The sequence below is a fragment of the Otolemur garnettii genome, unplaced genomic scaffold (assembly GCF_000181295.1).
Source record: "Otolemur garnettii isolate 467f Iridium unplaced genomic scaffold, OtoGar3 scaffold00115, whole genome shotgun sequence".
In the NCBI taxonomy this organism is placed as follows: domain Eukaryota; kingdom Metazoa; phylum Chordata; class Mammalia; order Primates; family Galagidae; genus Otolemur; species Otolemur garnettii.
Window position 1 is genome coordinate 1445000 of NW_003852510.1, and position 6129 is coordinate 1451128.

General features: G+C 49.3%; 1 pseudogene; it reads right to left on the reverse strand.

Moving 5' to 3' along the window:
- Window positions 1-5274: 5274 nt before the first annotated feature.
- LOC100961350 lies at window positions 5275-5922 on the reverse strand (annotated as a pseudogene).
- Between the last annotated feature and the right edge of the window lie 207 nt (window positions 5923-6129).

Here is a 6129-nt window from a genome sequence, read left to right on the forward strand (position 1 = left end):
CTTTGAGCCGCAGGAACTGCCCAAGGCATCAGCATTCTTTACCAATCTCTTTCAGTGTCCTCTGAGGGTCTCTTGTGTAGGAAGACCAGAGCCCAGGCCCCAACCAGGTGGACCCGACCCTGGGCATGGTGCCCCTAACTCCCTTCCATGGAGGATTTCCTTCTATTTTCACAGTAACATTTAGAACCTTCTGCTTCTTAGAAGAAGCCAGTGTGAGGGACAAGCAGACCCAGCTGCCCCAGGACGTACCACTCTGAGAGGGAGATGAGACGATGTGCCTTGCCACAGCCAGGAAGCAGGGTAGGGAAGTGCCGGGAGGGAGGATGGAGAGGGATGTGGACTGGGAAGGCAGGGATGGGGAGGCTTCCTGGAAGAGGCACTCCTCTCATTCCTTGGGGTGAATTTCTAAGGGTAGAATTTCAAGAGAGGTTGACAGAAAGGGCAAGAGGAGTATCTGTCTCTCTGTCTGTCTATTCATCCTTCTATCCTTCAATCTGTCTCCCCTAATCCACACCCAGGGTTAATCAGCTCACCCTAGGGCAGCTGGAGCTTCTTGGGGGTGGGTGTGTTAGATTGCTCAGGCTTCCATAACAAGATACCACAGGCCAAATGGCCCAAACAACAGAACTTTATTTCTCATAGTTTTGGAGGCTAGAAGTCTAAGACGCTAGCAAGGCAGGTCTCACTCTAAGGCAATGAATTTCAACTGATGTGCCATGAGAGGATTTTAGGTGTGCTGAGAAAAATTTTAAGAGATCATTAATCAAATTATGTTCAAAAGAAGTTCAAAGTGCAGTAAATGTGTTCTCTTTTTTACTCTTTTTTTGGATCAACATAATTTAAATGTGCTACAAAAGTTTAACTATAGGTTCAAGTGTGCCATGAGATAAAAAAAAAAGGTTGAAAAACACTGCTCTAAGGCCTCTTCTCTTGACTTGAGGGAGGGATGGGGGAGAGAGAGAGGGGGACAGGAGTGAGATGGAGTCGGGCTAGTGGGCTGCTCTCGCTAATCCTGAGTCGGGGCCCCACCCTTACAGACTCATCTAACTCTCCTTTCCCAATTTTTTTCTGACTAAATTTCCAAATTTAGTCAGAATTCAGGGTTCAGGATTCCTATAGGGATTTCTGGGTACACAGTTCTGTCCATGGCAGTGGGCTTCTCTAACTTCTCAGCTTGGGCTGAGAGACCTCCGCAGGGTTTCACACGGTCCTCTGTGGACGGGAAAAGGCATGAGGCAGCCATCTCTCCTGCTCCAGGGTGGGAGTCCTGCCTGTCCCTAGGTCCCTGGAGACCTACGAAGGAGGATAGAAGAGACCAGGCTCCAAATGGCCCGTTGTTCTGGCCAAGGGGATCCAGAGCCAGGGCTCAGTGGGCTGCAGAGCCATCCCCGGAACAGGCTCCAGCTCATTCTGGAAGCACTTGTGAGGGACACACAGGGCCTCTTGGGCAGGTCAGCCTAAGCGGAGCTGCCTTCCTCACAGCATGTGTCTGGAGTATCTGAGGCAACGTACGTGGCATGTCTGTCCACTCGTCCACTCAGCACCTGCTGTGTGCTGCCCCATCCTGGCCTGCAGATTAGCTGGAGGAAGCAGACAGGGCCTGCTCGCATGCAATGTATACAAAAGGCTGGCAGTGGACCGACAATAACCCATCACCTGACACCATCAGGTCCGAGGGTGAGGGTTAGGGAGAAGCACGCAGTAAGGTCCAGGAGAGGGAGTGATGGGCAGATAGCTCAGGGCATGCTCTGAAGAACAGCTATGGAGGTGAGAGAACAGGCAGATTTGGGGGGGAAGGTGTTTCAGGCAGAAGGAACAGCAAGTACAAAGGCTATGAGGCCAGAAAGAGGTCAAGTGCTGGGGCACAGGGAAGCAGGTGAGCGGGTGAGGGGCCAGCAGGCCACATCGCTGGGGCTCCTAGGGCCCACTAGCCCTGAGTCTGACAGGAGGCCAGGGAGGCTTCCTGCAGAGGAGTGACACCACCTGGCTTAGGTTTATAAGGGTCCCTTGGCTGCTTCCTGAACAGAAAGGGGGGGGACAAGTGGAGAGCAGAGACCCAACAGGACGCCACTGCAGTAGTGAGGGAAGCAGGCGGCACCCTAGGGATTGGGGACCCTCATTAGGGTTTAGATAGAACTGACAGCTGGGAGAAGTGGGAGAAACAGGCGGGAAGGCAAGAGGAGTGAGGGCTGAGCCCTGGGCCCCACTCAGGGAGGTGGGGGGCAGGGTGGGGAAGAGGCCCAGCCAGCCCAGGAGGAGCCCGCCAGGTGAGTGTGAAACAAGGTGAGTGCTGGCCTGTGGTAAGTGCGCTCCAGCAGGAAAGAGGGACCCCCAGCTGTGCCAGAAGCTGCCCATCCGCCAGTAAGATGGGGACAACCTGAGCCATTCAAATGGGCATTTGCAGGTCACGGCCATTTTGACCAGGGCAGCTTTGACAGGAGAGTAGGGACTTGGCCTGGTAAGAGTATGGGAGCTAATGGGTCGGAAGGAGAGGGAGAGGCAAGATAGGCAAATGAGGCAGGGGACAGGGCTGCCTACAAAAGGCAATGGAGAACCAGAGGAATAGATCAGCCGGGTGGAGCTGCATGGGAAGAAGGACAGACACTGGGTTTGGCAGCCCAGTGGTCCCCGGTGGCCTCACTGGGAGCCCACAGATGGGCTGCTGTGTGAGTCAGGAGGCAGGTGTGGCCTGCATGGGGGTGGAGGGGAGAGGTGAGCCAGGGCAAGTGTATGGATGACACTGTGGGAGATAGAGGGACCTGCCTGTGTTCTTCCTCCCTGGCCTGAAATTTTACTGTCACTGTTTCTGGAAGCCAGACTTTTAGAATCATGGCGAGTAGCCACTAAAAAAAGTCCTGAAATGCCACTCCCTGATTAGCAGCTAAGAGTGTAGCTGGGGTGAAGGGCCCAGAAGAAAGGGTGAGTTGTAGGTAGAATCCCTGTGGCCTAAGGCTGAATCTGTCTGGTTCAGTGTCCTCGGTAAGGCTGGCCTGGCTGAGGAGATGCATTAACTTAGAAACCTATTGGCTACAGTGGGGGCTGGTGGCGCAGAAGGACTAATGGACTGGGAGGGTGGTGCCCTTCCCACTGTCCCAGCATTCCCAGAGGGCTCATCCACCCCCATCTGTGAAATATGAGACATTTACATCCAGAAAATCGAGAAAAAGGATATACCAGTTAGGATGCCTCCAGCCAGAATAACAGTGACCCTTGCTACTCAGAGTGTGGTCCTTGGGCTGGTAGCATTGATGTCAACTGGAATCTTGCTAAAAGTACTGCCTCTCAGGCCTTACCTTAGGTCTGCTGAATTAGACCATGCATTTTTTTTTTTAAGACAAAGTCTCACTTTGTTGTCCTCAGTAGAGTGCCGTGCCATCACAGCTCACAGCACCCCCCAGCTCTTGGGCTTAGGCGATTCTCTTGCCTAAGCCTGCCGAGTAGCTGGGACCACAGGTGCCCGCCACAATGCCTGGCTATTTTTTTGCTGCAGTTTGGCCAGGGCCAGGTTTGGACCCACCACCCTTGGTGTATGGCGCCACCCTAGAGCATGTACTTTAATAAAGTCCTATGTGACTTGTATACACAACAACTTGAAAAGCACTGGCTTAAGCCACTTGTTTCCAAACTTGCTGCATTTTAGAATCACTCAGGAATTTTAAAAAGTCCTGATGCCTAGGTACCACCCCCCTAATTCTCAGAAATACCAATTTTACTGGTATGGACTATGTCCCAGGTTTCAAGAATTTAAAAGCCCCCCAGTTGATTCCAATATGCTGACTTAACCACCAACTTTGAGTACTACTAAGTTAAACCACAAAAATATTTATCTGGGAATTAGATTACAGAGTAGTTCCAGGTAGATTCAGTAGCCCCAGGATATAAGGAAAGATGTCCCTTATAAGGGACTTTTTTATCCTCAGGCTTGTTGCCTGTGGTCACAAGGTGGTTCCCATAGCTCCTGCACTCACATGATGAGATTTGAAGGTTAGGAAGAGGGCACAGGTTCAAGGTGGTAAGAGACAGCTTGTTTTGTGACTTTTCTCCTTTCTTTCAGACAAGTAAAAACCTTTCTAGAAACTTTTCTAGAATCCTTTTTTTTGAAACAGGAGCTTCAAGCTGTCCCCCTGGGTAGAGTGCTGTGGCATCACAGCTCACAGCAACCTCCAACTCCTGGGCTTAAGCGAGTCTCCTGCCTCCTCCTCCCAATTAGCTGGGACTACAGGTCCCTGCCACAATACCTGGCTATTTTTTTTTCTTTTGGTTGCAGCCATCATTGTTTTTTGGTGGGCCCAGGCTGGATTCGAACCCACCACCTTAGGTGTATGTGGCTGGCGCCTTAGCTGCCTGAGCCACAGGTGCCTAGCCTTCTAGAATCCTTGCAATAAATATCTTCTTAGTTCTCATTTGGCAACAACAGATCACCCTTAGCTGCAACAGAGTCTGCAAAAGTGAATTTTTTACTTTTTCCCTTTCTGAAGGAGGAAGCAGAAAATGGAGAAGGTATTAGAAAGGACTACTGGGTAGCCAGTTACACACAGTAAGACAACCAGTAAGATGGGGACAACCTGAGCCATTCAGATGGGCATTTGCAGGTCATGGCCATTTTGACCAGGGCAGGAGATATTAATGCTTATGTGGCAAATTTATTATTATTATTATTTTTTGAGACAGAGCCTCAAGCTGTCACCCTTGGGTAGAGTGTGGTGGCATCACAGCTCACAGCAACCTCCAACTCCTGGGCTCAAGCGAGTCTCCTGCCTCAGCCTCTCAAGTAGCTGTGACCACAGGTTCCCACCACAACGCCTGGCTATTTTTTGGTTGCAGCCATCATTGTTGTTTGGCGGGCCCAGGCTGGATTCAAACCCATCAGTTCAGGTGTATGTGGCTGGTGCCTTAGCCGTTTGAGCTACAGGTGCCGAGCCAAATTTATTATCTTTAATTATTTTTTTTTAGATATTTGAGATACAATTTTATTCTGATTCTAAACGAAAAGGAATGGGAATGAGAATGACAGATGAGATTTCGCCACTGAATGTTGTGATGTGACTGTAGCCGTCTTATATTTGAAACTCAAGAAGGAATCAACTGCATTCCCAACAGCTAAATATGCAGGTCCAAACAATGACGGTATTTTTTTAAACTGCCACGTTCACTCCGAAGCCCATTCCTCTCCTTCAGCATCCCAGATGAAGCTCATGTTCCGCTTAGCTAGATAATAAAGTGGCACACGCTGCACTGCTGACATCCCAGGACAGCCTATACCAGACTTTTGGCGCTGGGCTCCAGCTTCATTCTCACATGTCATCATCCTCATCGGGGAGAGCAGTTGTCTGAGCAACCTCTAGGTCATGTTCATATTGTGCTGCCAAAGCTGGGTCCATCACCACCTCTGGCGGGGCAAGAGCAGGCATGGCAACAAACTCCAAGTTAGGGTCTCCAGTGAGCTTTCTAGCAAGCCAGAGGAAAGGCTTTTCAAAGTTGTAGTTACTTTTGGCAGAAATGTCGTACTGAAGATTCTTCTTTCGGTGAAAGACAATAGATTTTGCCTTCACTTTCCTGTCCTTAATATCCACTTTGTTTCCACACAACACAATAGGGATGTTTTCACATACTCATACCAGATCTCCATGCCAGTTAGGCACGTTCTTGTAAGTAACTCTTGATGTTACATCAAACACGCTGGGCTTGGATGTAATAGCCATCTCTGAGGCCACCAAATTTCTCCTGGCCAGCTGTATCCATATGTTGAACTTGATGGGTCCTCTGTTGGTGTGCAAGACAAAGGGATGGACCTCAACGCCTAAGGTGACTACTTTTCAAATTCACCGGCAAGTGGCATTTCACGAACATAGTTTTCCTAGTCCCATGATCACCAACCAATAGGAGCTTAAACTGGACTTGGGGATCGACATGGGAGACCATTATGGTGTCCTTCCAGAAGCGTCTTCACGCCCGTCTGAAAGAGGCTGGGAAGATGGCATTATGTGGCAAATTTAATAAATTATTAAGTAATTAGTTAACTACTTAATGGAGGAAAATGTTTCTCCTTTAATTTCTATTGTTAAATGATTTAGTGAATTGATCATTTTTTCCTATTTGATTTATTTGATATTTGTTCAGATCAAAAGT